Below are 18,528 nucleotides of genomic sequence, written 5' to 3' on the forward strand. Positions count from 1 at the left end.
AGTCGTAGCTAAATTCTTGCTCGAGAAATTTCTCTTTGCTAAGAAACTATTTTTTTATTGAAATCACAGCAAGGTATTTCATTGTTACCCGGAAATGATTTGACATTGGGACAAAAACGTCTGAATTGGACCTTAAATATACACTGAGTGTACAAAACATTTTGAAAACATTATGCTCTTCCCATGACATAGACTGACCAGGTGAATCCATGTGTAGGCTAAGATCCCTTATTGATGTCACTTGTAAATGAAGGGGAGGAGACAGGTTAAATAAGGATTTTTAAGCCTTGATCAAATTGAGACATGGATTGTGTATGTATGTAATTCAGAGGGTGAATGGGTGTAACAGTATAGCTTCCGTCCCTCTCCTTGCCCCTACCTGGGCTTGAACCAGGGACCCTCTGCACACATAGACAACAGCCACCCTTGAAACATCGCTCCACAAAAGCCGCAGCCCTTGCAGAGCAAGGGGAACAACTACTTCAAGGTCTCAGAGCGAGTGACGTCACTGATTCAAACGCTAGCTAGCGCTCACCCCGCTAACTAGCTAGCCATTTCACATCGATTACATGGGCAAGACAAAAGATTTAAGTGCCTTTTGAACGGGGTATGGTAGTAGGTGCCAGGCGCACCGGTTTGTGTCAAGAACGACAACTCTACTGGGTTTTTCACGCTCAACAGTTTCCAGTGAGTACTGTATCAAAAATGGTCCACTACCCAAAGAACATCCAGCCAATGTGACACAACTGTGGGAGTCAACATGGGCGAGTCAACATGGGCCAGCATCCCAGTGGAACACTTTAAACACCTTGTAGAGGCTGTTCTGATGGGGTGCAACTCATTATTAGGAAGGTGTTCTTAATGTTTTGTACACCCAGTGAATTTTATTGTTAAAGACCGTGGTTCCTATTTCAACACAAGCACAGCTTTTTACATCCCTCCATTGCTCAAAATACTTGGCATTTGACTCTCACCTGTAATACATTTGGTGTATTTGAAGTACGTCCAGAGCCCATTTGGCCCTGTCTGATGACGAGTCCCCTGGTCCTCGTTGCTGATCATGCCATCTGTGGGAAATACTTCCTGTATCCTCTTTCTTTCTCAAGGTGTTTCATAAACGTGAGAACTGTACGGCGTTCATCCACCGTCGTGTTCCCTTTGCTCGTTCTGATATGTTTTAATGTCCTTCTTTAAATGTTCTTGTATTTGTGTATTATTTTGTATTGTTAGGCATTACTGCACTGTTGGAGCAAGAAACATGAGTGTTTCACTGCACCTGCGACAACATCTGCAAAACATGTGTACGCGACCAATAAAATGTGATTTGATTCGTTCACTGATCCGATTCCTCGGTGCATTTGTTTTCTCTGTGTACTCCTGTTCTGCATCATAAATTCAAAATGTTTCCCCTCCTAAGCATCAAGTCAAAATGTCTGCAATCATTTAAATGTTTTCCTCTTCAGACTGTGGACTAGGCATCCATTTTAGGAGGAGAAAAAAAGGACACCAGCTGTATTTTTTCCCCACATGCTGCATGCAGTCATGCGCGAATCCCATGCTCCAGCCATATGTTTAGCATTATATGTACTATATGTCAGAGCAGAGAGCAGTCCACAGAGTTATGTTCCTTCTTCCCCGCTGATGGTGAATCACACTCCACGCCCTCTCCTTATGGTTTGTCGTCGTTCCTTCCCCATTAAATGCTGAGCTAGCACACATTACATAGTGTATGTACGTCCAAGGTAAAGTATGTTAGCATGGAATAGGTGTGCTGATCCAAAGTAAACTTGAAAATGTAGCCTTGGATTTGGTGACATCACTTTTATTCTGAAACGATACACGACCCAGTATTATTGGCTGTAGTTGTCTTATTGTGATGCAATAAAAGTGTTAGCATCCAGTAGCAATGTTAATCCAAAGGTAAACTATGGCAGCTAGCATTAAAAGGCTATGCTTAAAACTATGCGTTCAGGTAGGTGTTGTTTTGGATAGCATGCTAACTATGCTAATCCAATTAACTACACTAACCAACGGTTGTAGCATTGCATCTTTAGCAGGAATCTCTCTGTATGCTAACGTTGTGCTAGCACAAATGTGGCCTGTTGGCTTAGTGAACGCCTAGAGCACTACCACCATAAAGTTATAATGATTAACAGTCTCATGATCTGAGCCTATTTCTTTGATGAAACATGATCATATTTGGCTACATAATAGGCAGAATGGCTAACCTCAAAAGGTTCAGAGTACATGTGACAGGTCAAGAAGCTATAGGTAGCCCTCTTGGGTGCAAAAGACCTTATGACCAGGTGCTAAATCGTACATTTTTTTTTTACTCAAATGGAAGATAAGAAAATGAGAGACAAAGCCCTTGGGTCTTTGCCCATATGGTTATTGAGGCTCAATTTCCCCTCTCTCTCTTCTTATAGCTCTCTCCTCCCCCTCTCCATGGTTGAAGTTTTAAGAGGTACATTTTGTGAGGAAGTTAATTTTGACATAGTGTTTGCAGTGGGTGCATAGGTAAAACTCACTCCTGCTGGGGTAAGGCAAATATATTCAACTAAATAAAAGGAAGTTACAGACTTAATGTGACCACTATGGAAAAGGTGTTTCGTTAAACTCAGCCAATGGCTCAATTATAACAATATCGCTAATTAGCAAAGAACAAATGCTAACACTATTAACACAAGGGGGTCAAACCGGTTTGCCTGTTATTAAGCGTGCATGTTAAGTTCTGAGTTGTTAGGAAATGATGCTAAGAGAAGTCTCATGTTGTTGAGCCATAATACTGTGTATTATTTCACTTTTATGTGGTCCTCCTACAGAGAAAATAAGCCTGATCTTTGCCTTTGTGGTTGCTCCAACCGTTCACTCCCACCTCCCACACAACGTATTATTCCCAGCAACACTGTTCCCTCCAAAGTTTACACACAATAAATAATGATATGCCCAAAGCAGTTAGCAGTTAGCCGGCTCTCCGTTTCCTGGCTGGAGTTGAAATGAAATGGTAATTTTGTACTTGAGGAGGATTTCAAAGGGATGGCGTCCACTTTTCATCTCCGTACATACCACGAGCTAGCTCGCTCGCCGACACACTCATGCTGGGTTCTGAATAAAAAGGTGGAATTGTACATTTTTCTATGAGTTCTCTCTCCCTTTTCTGTCATATCCCTAAAGACGCTAGATGTAAAGATGGAGATATCTTCCTCTTTAGATGTTTGTTCTGATGGTCACTTTTTACATAAACATCTTCCCCCATGCGGGACCGCTAGACTGATGTGTCATTGTTAAAAGATGGTTTCCGCCAGGCATTTGAATAGATAATATTATGCATTTGTTATGAATCTCTTCACGGGGTAAAAGTTCGTCTTGAGTGCAGTTGCGGGTAGAAAAATATTGTATTCTCTCGCTCCTGCTATTGTTGTATCAAGCGAGTCAAAGGATTTTTGTTTTGTTTGTTGAAAAGTTTGTCCAAAGAAACGTCGACTGACACATCTCATCCTCCCTTACTGATCCTGTGGTGTTTCAGTTTGTGTGTCAAGAAGTTTTACGATTACAAGATCTCCACCTGCCTGACGTTCTTTACAAGCCGCTTCCCACCTAACTGCTGCTCATTGTAGTTCCGTATGCAAAACATGATCATCCTAATTACATGCGCATGTAATTGACTGCATTACATGTGTGTCTTTTGTCTTAGAGCTACCGTGCTGTCCTGCAGTGATGTGGCGAACCTCAAGAAACAGAAAACACACTGGCCATCGCCCTCCAGCTCTCCTCCAGCTCCCTTCACCACTATAGCAGGTGACAGAGGAAGATGGACAATCAAACAGCACAGACAAGGTGTGGACACAACACAACCACACCTACTGACTGGGGCTGCTGAGGGGAGGACGGCTCATAATAATGGCTGGAACAGAGCATATGGAATGGTATCAAACATACGGAAACCATGTGTTTGGTGTATTTGATACCATTCCACCTATTCCGCTCCAGCCATTACCACAAGCCCGTCCTCCCCAATTAAGGTGCCGCCAACCTCCTGTGCTACTGACACACAAGTGCTCATACAAGCGGTCTCACAATATAACCCGTCAACATACACAGGCTTGCAACACACAAGAGTCCCGGGTTCGAGTCAGTCACAACAGCAGCCTGGGAGAATAACGCAGGAGTAATAACCTTTTGGGTATCTGACTGTTCCCCAGTCAGCCTATTTATCACATACCATGCCTAGGCTTTAACTCAGCAGGCTAACACAGTCTTCTGGCAAACAGGACACCTGGGTTTGAACCCAGTCAGTCACAATAGCAGTCGAGGTAATAATACGGGAGTATTTACAGGTGACCCAGTCAACCTATAGGTCGGTCTATTCCATTCCATTGACAAGGCGGTTCTGTCACCTTAAAACAAAGGCTGGGTGAGAAAAGGCCTGGCTGTAGTCCCGTGTCCTCATTATCTCTGGGTACGCATCACATGAACACTTGGTGGGTTAAATGCAGTTGATTAAAAGTCTATATGCACGGGTGAGCAAGGAAACAGGTTGTATTCAAGGAGAGAGAGAGAGAGAGGACTTTAGGGACTTCTAGAAAATGCGAGAGAGTGATATTCATGCAAAACTTACTTAAAACCCTTTTCCTGCTGTAGTTCTTTTTTTTCATAGAAATAATAATGCACGAACTGAAGTCGAACGGTTCAAAATTCCCCTACCTCTTTAAATACTGTGTTAAATAAATACTGTATTTTATATATGTGGATGTGAATCTCTCCTACCTCTATATCGTTCAAGTGATTCTCTTAAAGGGGAATGAGACCAACACTGCATATAAAAAAAAATTGCAGCCTTTAATGTGTGTAAATTACTGTTATCACACAGTTCACTGCATTTGACCACAATACTTACCTTGGTTAAAAGTTCCTCTCTAAATTATGAAGTTAGTCTCTGATGTCTGTTTTCACGCTTTGCTGCTTTATTAGCCACAACAATCTCCAATGTAGAAGTGGTTTTAGCTGGATGGGAGGGGAGTAAAGGAGGGAGGGGGGGGACTATAACCTTCATGCTTTTTGCATAGCGGGTCATGCTTTGTTTAAATTTCCCAGATCAAAGAGCTCAATGCAAATTCCTCCAGCTCCAAACCACCATTTGATGTTCTGGGAGCCAAATTATTGTGGTGATTACCGTTAGCCGTACACAACGGTTAGCGCCGGGCCAAACAATCTCCTTGTTGTGTCTTGCAATTAGCTCTGTGACTTTTTAGGCCTAGCTAGCGTCTGAAGCACATCCACAATAAGACTGGCTGGTGGGGTTGATAAAGTGATTTGGCTTTGCCGTTCCTTTCATCCTAGCAAAGTCGAGATGTTGCAGGGCTCTTGCGGGCTTCCATGTGCATATTCACATCTCCTCCTTTTTCTTCTTCTGGTGACAACAGCACCACTGTGTTCTGTTTATACTCTGAAGCTAGCGCTACGTGCTACCAGTGTCTTAGAAATAGTATTACAGAACTAGAAAAGGTACATTTCCTAAAACGAAATGAAGTGTGTGCTGCTTCAGTGGATTTCTATTTCTATACTGACCAAAAATATGAACGCAATATACAACATTTTCTAAGATTTTACTGAGTTACACTTCACATAAAGAAATCAGTCAATTGAAATGAATTCATTAGGCCCTAATCTATGGATTTCACCTGACTGGGAATGCAGATATGCATATGTTGGCCACAGATACCTTAAAAAAAGGTAGGAGCATCGATCAGAAAACCAGTCAGTATCTGATGTGACCACCATTTGTCTCATGCAGCGTGACACATCTCCTTCGCATAGAGTTGATCAGGCTGTTGATTGTGGCCTGTGGAATGTTGTCCTACTCCTCTTCAATGGCTGTGCGAAGTCGCTGGATATTGGCAGGAACCTGAACACGCTGTCGTACACGTCAATCCAGAGCATCCCAAACATGCTCAATGTGTGACATGGCTGGTGAGTATGCAGGCCATGGAAGAACTGGGACATTTTCAGCTTCAAGGAATTGTGTTTCAGCTTCAAGGAATTGTGTACAGACATGGGGCTGTGCATTATCATGATGAAACATGGTGATGGCGGCAGATGAATGGCACGGCAATGGGCCTCAGGATCTCTTCACGGTATCTCTGTGTATTCAAACTGCCATCAATAAAATGCAATTGTGTTCGTAGTCCGTAGCTTATGCCTGCCCATACCATAATCCCACCACCACCATGGGGCACTTTGTTCACAACATTGACATCAGCAAACCGCTCCCCCACAGGACACCATACACGTGGTCTGCGATTGTGAGGCCGGTTGGACGTACTGCCAAATTCTCTAAAACGATGTTGGAGGAGGCTTATGGTAGAGGAGGAGGCTTATGGAGGAGGCTTATGGTACATTGCATTCTCTGGCAACAGCTGGTGGACATTCCTGCAATTAGCATACCAATTGCACACTCCCTCAAAACTTGAGACATCTGTGGCATTGTGTGTGTGACAAAACTGCATATTTTAGAGTGGCCTTTTGTCCCCAGCACAAGGTGCACCTGTGTAATGATCATGCTGTTTAATCAGCTTCTTGATATGCCACACCTGTCAAGTGGATGGATTATCTTGGCAAAAGAGAAATGCTCTTGTAACACATTTGTGCACAACATTTGAGAGAAATAAGCTTTTTGTGCATATGGAAAATATTTTATTTCAGATCATGAAACATGAGACCATGACTTTACATGTTACATTTATATTTTTGTTCAGTGTATGATCTGTTTAAAATACTCAACCTTAAAGGGGAAACCTGCTGACCTGTATACAATTGGTGCTCAACCACATCATATCCTAAGGCTGAAAAGATCACTTTTAACATTATACATGATACATACAGGTACATACCTTTCACATATACCATTACACATGAAAGCAGTAATCCACCTGACCTTTATTAACTCATACAGTCTCTAGCCGCAAGATACCACATGCTGGTAGAAAGCTGGTAGAAAAGCTACAGTAAAATATATATTGATATTTACACACTTACATTTTGGTACTGTTTCGTGAGCACAGAGGTCATAAGTAGGGCTGGCCCTAGCCTTTTGGGAGCCTAAGCAAAACAAATTGGGGGGGGGGGGGGGTCTCCCCCACCTCAGGAGCAAGACATTTTAGTGCCCCTCTCCCCTCTTGAAGGCAGAGAGAAATAAGTTTACCAGGTTTCAGGTAAGACCCAAGTGCAGACCGTGTTGAAGTAACAATGTTTATTGCAACAACAGGGTCAGGCAAACGACAGGTCAAGGCAGGCAGGGGTCGGTAATCCAGAGGCAGCAGGCTCAGGCAGAGTGGTCAGGCAGACGGGCTCAGAGTCAGAACATAGACATGTGTGCGGCAGGTAGCCAAGTGGCTTTAGAGTGTTGGACTAGTAGCCGAAAGTTGCAAAAACGAATCCCCGAGCTGACAAGGTAAAAATCTGTCGTTCTGCTCCTGAGCAAGGCAGTTTTAAATTAATCCACTGTTCCTAGGTCGTCATTGAAAATAAGAATTTGTTCTTGCCTAGATAAATAAATGTATTTTTTTTTAATAACGCAGGGGTCAAAACCAGGAGGATGAGAAAAAGAGAGACTGGTAGAGGTCTACAAATTTTTTTCTGAGGTCTTGGCTGATTTCTTTAGATTTTCCCATGATGTTAAGCAAAGAGGCAGTGAGTTTGAAGGTAGGCCTTGAAATACATCCACAGGTGCACCTCCAATTGACTCAAATGATGTCAATTAGCCTATCCGAAGCTTCTGAAGCCATTACATCATTTTATGGAATTTTCCAAGCTGTTTAAAGGCACAGTCAACTTAGTGTATGTAAACTTCTGACCCACTGGAATTGTGATACAGTGAATTATAAGTGAAATAATCTGTCTATAAACAATTGTTGGAAAAATGACTTGTGTCATGCACAAAGTAGATGTCCTAACCGACTTGCCAAAACTATAGTTTGTTAACAAGAAATTTGTGGAGTGGTTGAAAACAAGTTTTTATGACTCCAACCTAAGTGTATGTAAACTTCCTTGTTCAACCGTATGCCTTTGTGTTCAACCCCATTCAAACCAACGCGTCAGACCTGAACACACAAAGTCAATAATCCGTGCGCACTTTGCATTCAGACACGTTTGCATGTTCATCATCAGCACCCAATCCATTTGTGAAGTTTTTTGGCGCTGACATTATTGTTGTTTGGGGGTTATTGGAGGCAGCAGCCGGTTGAAAGGATAACTTTGCCTGTGGGAAGGACGGGCACAGAGGATCAAGTTCAGCTGTATTTTTGATAACACTTTGCATTCCTGAGGCACTAGCCCAGCTCGGATGCCTCACTCTTTGATTGTCTCTTTAATGTTCCAAGCTGTTGATGCCTCCTACACCACAGCCGTGCAGGGGTGGAGGTGAATGAATGGCCAAGGATTACAGCAACCGAAATGGAGATGGATTTCTTCCAAGGTGACAGACACATTGGAGGATGTTGGTTTTCCGTTGTTTTTCAAGGCCTTGTATATGTAACAATGTTGCGAGAGAAGAAAACGCCTGTAGTCTGAATGTGTCACGTACAATTAGCGCCGTAACATAGATATATATGTAGACAACCCGATGATGCTAGCGCCTGATCAAACGTGCAGTATGCCCTGTGTGGTCACCTTCCGGGGTGAAGAAAGAGAGAATGTTGGCTGACTGAGAGATGACACATAGTCGGTTTGAAGCTCATATCAAAGAGGGGGTAAAGATAGAAATTCAGATTCCATGTGCTCTTTGAGCCTGCTGTCGTAGTGTAGCGGCCTACACTTAATTCAAGCCAGCAAACTGAAGTTCCGAAACCTGGCTATTTTATTTCCACCATTTTGAGTCTTCTCTGTTTCTCTGTGAGCAAGGCGTCTTTGTGGCGACCTCAACAAAGAAGCGGCGGATTAGCCACAGAGAAAGAGCCTTGGAAACACTCCTTTTTTGTGTATTTCCGAGCAGAAATATAACAGTATTAGATCGACTTTAATTACACAGACTCGCGGATGGGCCTCTTTTCTCTCCGCGGTGGAAACGCTTAGCGTTTGTTGTCGTTTCAAGGCTCTCAAAAGGATGTGTTGGCATGTGCAGGGCCCTGGCAGAGGAAGCAGAAGGGGGAGCATTGAACTGTTATTGTTTGAAAAGCGTGTAAGCGGCCTTCACAACGGCACAGCCACATCCACGAAACGGGCAAGAAAAAAAAAGAGAAAACCCTCTTGACAGACGGCTTAACAGGCGAAACCGAATTTTGTATTTTGCCGGCTAGACGTCAGATGCCTTGCCAATGAGAGAGAGCGAAAGCACACCACAAAATCTCTCTCCCGCGTCTTTCTCGCCCTCTCTTTTCTCCTCCGCTTTAAGTCGGTTTGGTGAATGCAAACATCAAAGGACGAAACACTTCGAATGTACATTGTTGTTCCAGTAACCACATAAAAAAAGGAGAGAGGAGTGAGGAGACTGGGATTTTTGTCCCTTCCAGACAGAAATAGACAGCTATGGAGGATTTGGTTTGAAATGGGGAAAGATTGACTCTTTTATCTCTTCATTTCAAACGTCTTCTTCTTCTTTCTAACCACCTTTCTGATCTTAACGCCTGACCAGCTCTGCTACAAAGCAGAGGCCTCCTGTATGTTGTGTGCTAATCTTCCACAAACAGGGGAGCTGATGTGAGCAGAAAAAGCCACAGGGCCTGCTAGTCATGCTCCTGACTCATTGTCATTAAACAAGCTCTGTGAGGGGAGTTAAACTTCGAGGAACTCTTCTAGCTCGCTACGGCTCTACAGGCCGCAGACATTCCACACGTGTTGTAAAGAGGTCTCCGCCGCTAACCTAACAAAACGGCCCCAACTTGTGCTTCTACTTAACAGAGGGCTTTAGCAGAGCTCGCCTTATCTTTACACAAGGACCACCCATGAGTGACAAATCAGTTCTCACCTTCAGTCGTTGTGTGTGTACACGTGTGTGGCCTAGGTTATGTACAAGCTCGTGTGTGTGCGTGCCTAAACAACTGCAAGTGTGTATGAGTGTGTGTGTGTCCCTAAGTAACTGCAAGCTTATGGAGTACGTGTGTGTCTGCATGTGTTTTATTTGTGTTACTGTCTACCTCCCACCATCTGGGACTTGTTTGGAGAGATTCTCTGTAAAACCCACAGTCACGCTGAGGAAGGATTACCACTGTGAAAGCAGCACCTGGAAGAAACTCTGCTCTCCTCTCTTCTCCTTGGCTCCTTCAGATGCTCAAAGAGGTTCTGGGTTCTCTGCTGGAGGCACAGGATTTGTGCCTGACCTACATGGGAGTCCTGGTGCGCTGTATCCTTCCATAAAAGCTACAAGACAACATCTACCTAGCCAGTTTTTTCCCCTACCACCAAGATAGATGCAAGTGTGGAATATTCTATTGTTGTGGTGTATTGTACATTTCTTGAACATTGAGTGACTTTTGACAGATTGCTAGTGTTGTAATCCTATATAAGGCCCATTTTTTTCTTGACCACCTGACCTGACCAGGAAAAACACTGGGCCATACAGATTTAGGATCTTAATTTGAGCCAGTTTGCTACAGCAGGACAATAATCTTGCAGCAACAGGAAATGTGAATTATTATGTGGAATTTAAAAGGATCGGCTTTCCGTCAACGGGACAGTTGTAAATCATGCAGCGCTTTATGTCAAGATCGCAGATTTTAGAGAAACAACAAATGTCGATACATAATAGTGTCTTATATCGGCTGAAATCTTAATTTCTTGTCAATATAACTGCACTATCCAATTTACAGTAGCTATTACTGCGAAAAAATGCCATGCTATTGTTTGAGGAGAGCTCCTCACAACAATAGGTTTGATAAATTCACCTCTGAAGGTGAAATGTGTACTTACATTCTGAAATCTTGCTCTGATTTATCATCCAAAGGGTCGTTTGTCGTTTTGTTAGATAAAATCCTTTTTCATATCCTAAAAAGGTCCATATAGCACGCACAATCGATTTTATATTTCAAATCAAATCAAATTTTATTTGTCACATACACATGGTTAGCAGATGTTAATGCGAGTGTAGCGAAATGCTTGAACGTGCTTTCCACACGTTCAATTTGCAAAGAAAGAAATCTGTGAAAATCTCACCCTAAACGTTGTTTCAACGAGTCAAATCACATTCATATCTATTCCTCAGAGATCCTAGAAGGTAACAAGACTTTTCTATTTCATTAGGGGTGTAGTATATCCTATAGGACACCATATTTGGTCAGTGAGCGACGATTTCATGGCACTCCGATGACGCGGGCGGCCATCACTTGAACAACTGTATCTTTGTCAAATAAGCACCAATCAGGGTCAAACAAAGCTAGCTAGATAAACCATGTATATGTCTTAAAATGTAGGTAATAACCTTGTACGACAGCATGCCTTTTCATTTTGGACAAAAATTATAAGGATATTCAGAGTTGAAGTTATGAAAACTGGTTGTTTTGCAAATGTTGAACTTGTAATATGGCTACTAATACTTGGAAAGCTAAATCAAAGTCCAAGTATACAGATTTGACGATATTCTTGCAGAGAAATGGAATATGAATGCAAATTCTCCTTCACGATTTGCCCAAATGTACCTGGGGACTTCACACTAAAAGTCTTGTGGGTCAGTCATTCTTCAAGTTATCCATCTGAAACTTTGCACATACACTGCTGCCATCTTGTGGACACTATCGGAATTACAACCAGAGTGATGGCTAGAACTATGACCTTTCTCTTGCATTTCAAAGATGGTGGTAGAAAAAGACCGGTTGGTTTTTTCTTTGTATTTTCTTCTACCAGATCTATTGTGTTATAATCTCCTACATTCAGTTCACATTTCCACAAACGTCAAAGTGTTTCCTTTCAAATAGTATCAAGAATATGCATATCCTTGCTTCAGGGCCTGAGCTACAGGCAGTTAGATTTGGGTATGTCATTTAGGCAAAAATGGGAAAAAAGCGGGCTATCCTTAATGGACATTTTTTGTAAGGGAAAATCAAGTCTGAAATGTTTAAGTGGAAATTACTAACTTCATAAGCCTTTTTAAACCTCAAATACACTACAAGTTTTAAATGCAACATGGTGATCAAATTAAGATCCTACATCTGTAGTTATAGGTCATAACTCGGTGCCCTGAGCTTTTTCCTGGTCAGGTCATATAGTCAGGAAAAACTCCAGGCCCTAATCCAACTGTGATTGTCCCAAGAAATCCTGCTCTACTGGATGGAGGAACCATGGTTGAGTTTGAGGACGGAGGGGGAGCTGTGTTCGTGTTGCCTGGCCTTGCTTGGGGTGTCGCCTCTGGGGCTGTGGCCTCTCCATGGTGGGTGGTGGATAGGGTGACCGCAGTGTGGCCTGGCATCCAGCGCTGTGTGCTGGAAGAATGTGCTGAGTTATGCAGAGTTCCTGACTAACCCACACGGCTGGCTTATCGGACGCCACCACGCTACGGTTCAAAGGCAGGAGCCGGGCCTCTCTCTGATCCATGTCGGAAACATGTCTGTGTGTGTGTGTGCATGCGTGCATGCACGTGTATCTTTGTTTGTCCATGTATGCACAAAAATGTCTACTCCTCTTGGACACACTGTTTCCACACTGTCTCCACTATCATGTACCACTGTCTCCACTATCCTGTACCACTGTCTCCACACTGTCTCCACAATCCTGTACCACTGTCTCCACACTGTCTCCACTATCCTGTACCACTGACTCCACACTGTCTCCACTAGCATGTACCACTGTCTCCACACTGTCTCCACTATCATGTACCACTGTCTCCACACTGTCTCCACATTGTCTCCACTATCATGTACCACTGTCTCCAAACTGTCTCTACTATCATGTATCACTATCTCAACTATTTGCACCACTCTATCCACTGTCCTGTACCACTGTTTCTACACTGTCTCCACTATACTGTACCACTGTCTCCACTAGCATGTACCACTGTCTCCACACTGTCTCCACAATCCTGTACCACTGTTTCCACACTGTCTCCACTTTCCTGTACCACTGTCTCCACACTGTCTCCACTATCATGTACCACTGTCTCCACTATCCTGCACCACTGTCTCCACACTGTCTCCACTATCATATACCACTGTCTCCACACTGTCTCCACTATCCTGTACCACTGTCTCCACTAGCATGTACCACTGTCTCCACACTGTCTCCACCATCCTGTACCACTGTCTCCACACTGTCTCCACTATCATGTACCACTGTCTCCACACTGTCTCCACTATCATATACCCCTGTCTTCACTAGCATGTACCACTGTCTCCACACTGTCTCCACCATCTTGTACTACTGTCTCCACACTGTTTCCACTAGCATGTACCACTGTCTCCACACTGTCCCCACTATCATGTACCAAAGTCTCCACACTGTTTCCACTATCCTGTACCTCTATCTCCACTATCATGTACCACTGTCTCCACACTGTCTCTACTATCACGTACCACTATCTCCACTATCAGTACCACTCTATCCACATATTCTCCACTGTCCTGTACCACCGTCTCCACACTGTCTCCATTATCATAAACCACTGTCTCCACACTGTCTCCACTACTCTGCACCACTGTCTCCACACTGTCTCCACTATCATGTACCACTGTCTCCACACTGTTTCCACTATCCTGTACCTCTATCTCCACTAGCATGTACCACTGTCTTCACACTGTCTCCACTATCATGTACCACTGTTTCCACACTGTCTCCACAATGCTGTACCACTGTCCCCACACTGTCTCCACTATCATGTACCACTGTCTCCACACTGTCTCCACTATCCTGTAACACTGTCTCCACTAGCATGTACCGCTGTCTCCACATTGTCTCCACTATCCTGTACCACTGTCTCCACACTGTCTCCACTATCATGTACCACTGTCTCCACTATCATGTACCACTGTCTCCACTATCATGTTACACTGTCTCCACACTGTCTCCAAACTGTCTCCACTATCCTGTACCACTCTCTCCACTAGCATGTACCACTGTCTCCACACTGTCTCCACAATGCTGTACCACTGTCCCCACACTGTCTCCACTATCATGTACCACTGTCTCCACACTGTCTCCACTATCATGTTCCACTGTCTCCACACTGTCTCCACTATCATGTACCACTATCTCATCTATCCCGTACCACTGTATACCCTTATTCTCCACTGTCCTGTACCACTGTCTACGCACTGTCTCCACTATCATGTGCAACTGTCTCTACTATCCTGTAACACTGTCTCCACTAGCATGTACCGTTGTCTCCACACTGTCTCCACCATCCTGCACCACCGTCTCAACACTGTCTCCACTATCATGTACCACTGTCTCCACACTGTTTCCACTATAATGTTACACTGTTTCCACACTGTCTCCACTATCATATATTACTGTCTCCACACTGTCTCCACACTGTCTCCACTATCATGTACAACTGTCATGTACCACTATCATGTACCTTAACCCCTACCCCCCTCCAATACCCCTGCCCCTCTGACATCTTCCTCTCTGTTGTTCCCCTCCACCCCCAGCCCTGTCCTGCTCCTAATGACCTCTGTGGTGTCTGATGTTGTCAGGGGGGTGACATCATCTGTCACAACGAGTCCACTGCCTCCTCCAGTTCTACTGTGTACTGTTAGAGTCAATGTCACTGTGTACTGTTAGAGTCAATGGGCCGTGTTGTTCTCTGCTCCCTGACATTGGTATGGCACGCTCCTACTGTCATAATGAAAGAGAGAGGAGCATTGTGTGGCTGAAGTCATTACAGTCCCAGTTCATCTGAAGGGAAGCCTGACTGCTGTTACTGTTAGCTCTCTGGAAACTGTGTAGGAGGAAGGTGTGTGTTTGAGGCTTATATTTGATAGAATGTACAGAGTTCTAACTTCAAATGTACTGTTTTAACTGTACAATGTCTGTCTGTGTGTGTGTGTGTGTGTGTGTGTGTGTGTGTGTGTGTGTGTGTGTGTGTGTGTGTGTGTGTCTGTATCTTTTGTTTTACTATCCTTGGGGGACCAGAAGTCCTCACAAGGGTAGTAAAACAAGGAAAATTAGGACAAGTGATGACATTTGCCAGTACCCACAAGGAAAAAGGCTAGTTTAGTTTTAGGGTTAGAATTAGGGTTGGGGTTAGGAGTTAGGGCTAGGGTTAGGGTTAGGGAATTGGAGTTAAGGTCAGGGTTAGGGTTAGATTAAGGGTTAGGGTTAGGAAAAACAGTTTTTTGAATGAGAATCAATTGTTCGGTCCCCACATGGATAGTAAAACAAACGTGTGTGTGTGTGTGTGTGTGTTTGTGTGCGTGCGTGCAGGTGGCTGCCCGTGTGTGTGGCGGCAGAGAGTTAAAAGTCAGTGTGTTTATGGAATTTCAGTCTTTCCTGCGGGCCTATTTTTATGGAGCTACCTTGTTTGTGTTGTCTCAATGAACTTGCTCTATTTTCGTTATTAGTACGGGCCATGATTAGAGCTTCACAGTAGCTAGAACAACCTCGTGCAATTAAGGCTTTACTCGTAGAGCAAAATAACCTTTGAAGATGGTAGACAAAACAGCTGAATCCTTGAAAAAGGCAGTTACCCTTAAATCTATGTTATCTCGGTCTATTGCCTCTGCTGTTATTCTTTCAGGCTGATTCAGTTGAAGGAGGCATCCTAATCTGTTTGTTTTTGACACATAAAAGACCTTAGTAATCAATCCAGCGGATGAACTGGGCATAGCAGATAGTGGAACAATGTTGTGAAACTTCTGTCCCTGACCTTTGCATTGTCTCTTGTTCACTCATCTCCACTGCAGATAATAAAGGTGTCCATAGAATCAAATGATAGGGATTGTAGACACATACTTTGAGACACTTTACCTCAAATCGAACACTTTAGAAGTCAAACCCGCCTTTTTTCGTTGCGTTTTCCTCGTGTGATTTGAGCTCTTTTGTGCTCTTCTGTGGCGACGCAAACTTTGTGAGCAACGTGACTTCTTGATATCCTGGGGAGTGATGTCTGACGAGGTTTTGTTACGTTCTCCTGTTTCTGAGAGTGAGCACATTCTTCTCTGCGGGTTCATTAGCATACATCAAGCTCCTGTCGTCAAACCGCAAACTTAATTTGAATCTTCGTTCGGGAACGGTGTCTTTCAACAGGCAGCTGTCAGACACATCAACCACACGACACACGGCAGAGAAGGAGGAGGAGAAGTTAAATCGAAGTACACTCTCAAAGGCTATATTTAGATGACGTGTCACTTTCTTTTTTCAAGGGAAGAAGCTCTTTCGATGTAGTCAATACGGAGTGCTTTATCAGGAACCAAAAAAACGTTGAAAAAATTGGAAGAGATTAAATTAAGCGATTTCCATTTTTTTGCTTGAAAAACAAAAAAAAAGTGAGATTGTTGCCAAGTAGACAGGAGCGTTTAAGGGCCTCGCGTTTTGAGCCGCCCATCAGTCAAGGAGAAACGAGCAGCACCTCCCGATGTGGCGTCTGATCGTTAGGTGTCCTCAAAGTGTCTCAAAGTATCTTTGTTATCGCTGAGCGCGTCGATTAAAGAGACAAACATCATTTATTCATCCTCGCCATTGAGGGAAAGAAAAGGATTCAAGAGTTTGGGTTTCATTTCTGTCAAATTCAGAGGTACCTTGATGAAGTCAGCTTTCTTTGTCAAGCTGTGTGGTGAGACGACGCTGAGAGCTGTGGCCCATTTGAAAATTGATATTTTGGGGGGAGGGGGGAACTTTGAACGTTTTTTGGAAAGATAAGCGTTATTTAAACTTTTTTGTGGAACTTTGATTTGTAGGGCAGCGATACTGAGGAGAAAATACTACTAAAATGCTGCTCCACTGTTTGTAGAGCGGATGAAGCATGCTAACGCACAAAAAATTTTTTAAAAAAATGACCTTGTCATTACACTCTTATGTGTAAGTGTGTATATATAAATGTAAAATGGATTTCAGTGGCGTGGACATTGTGGAAGAGTCAGCATACACTGGATGGGTCTGGTTATCCTTTCAGTGTGGGACAAAAACATATTCATTTAAACCCCCTTTTCGTGTGTGAAGTCTGATTCTTTAGTATCCTTGACAGTCTCAGTCCCATATGTTCCGACCGTTTACATTTCAAGACTACAATCATGTTGTAAGGTTTCTTTTGGTGGTTGAAAAGTTATTTTCAAGCCGGGAAGTTTCGCCGTCTTCACTTTTCAACTGGCACGATGAATATCGGTGGGACAAAGCAGAGAAGGCTTTTGACTAGACTTCTAAGAGCCAGGAGCGAGTCCTGTCTTTCTTTTGCAGTTTCCCATAACTGGCTGCCTCACCTAGCTGCTGAAGAAACACTATATCAAATGCAAAGTGGGAAGTCAAAGTCTTTCAAGTTACATGAGCAGATCCTTGTGGAAATGCTGCCTATGCTTAGGTTTTTCAGAACTTTTTTCCATTTAAAAAGAAGAGATTGGTTCATTTTCTACATGTTTTTAGATGGTTGCATGGTTATTGAACCTTTATTTAACTAGACAAGTCAGTTAAAGAACAAATTCTTATTTACAATGACGGCCTAGGAACTGCCTTGTTCAGGGGCAGAACAACAGATTTTTACCTTGTCACCTCAGGGATTTGATCTAGCAACCTTTCGGTTACTGGCCCAACGCTCTAACCACTAGGCTACCTGCCGCCCCAAGGCTACCTGCCGCTAATGAGCAGTTATGACCAGTTATAAGCAGAAAGAAAGTAAGTTATGAGCAGGAAGTGTAATAATAAGCAGTTATGACCAGTTATAAGCAGAAAGAAAGTAAGTTATGAGCAGGAAGTGTTATAATAAGTAGTTATGACCAGTTATAAGCAGAAAGAAAGTAGGTTATGAACAGAAAGTGTTATAATAACCAGTTATGACCAGTTATGAGCAGAAAGTGTATGTTGTTTTTACTGTACTGCCATTAATGGACAGCACTCTTGTTTTAAAGAGGGATAAAGGCCTCTGTCTGTATCGTATTCACTAAAGTATAACCACAGGACATTCAACCTAAAAACTCCCTTGAATTAAGTGCAGTGGATGTCATCGGATAGCTAGGTGTCAACAGAGAAATGGCAGATGTTGTAATAAGGAGATAACACGATTTAGCAACAAAAACAAAAAAACTTTAAGAGAAAACCATGATTAAGTGGATCTTTCTGGGGAGTTGTCCCATTTTTGTTTGAAGTATTTTGGTCAATGATAAGAAGCAAACGGTTCCTTCATAGAGACGCTAATTTGATTTGCCCCTGACACTTTCTAGTATCCCAGATCAGTTCAAAGACCATCTAACCACATCAAGACTACATTTATTTTCTCTCAAATGCAGTATGGTTCCTGTTGAGAACATGATGTCGGTACATTCTGTGTTAGATATTTTAAGTCTAAACAGTCAGTGTTTTGTGTTCACCAAGGTTGGGTGGCCAGTGGTTAACACTCTCAATAGCACTTTCCAGGGTTAGAAACTGGAAACAGAATGTAACTAGACCTCATTGCAAATA

Source organism: Salvelinus namaycush, chromosome 2 (genome assembly GCF_016432855.1).
Source record: "Salvelinus namaycush isolate Seneca chromosome 2, SaNama_1.0, whole genome shotgun sequence".
Taxonomy (NCBI): Eukaryota; Metazoa; Chordata; class Actinopteri; order Salmoniformes; family Salmonidae; genus Salvelinus; species Salvelinus namaycush.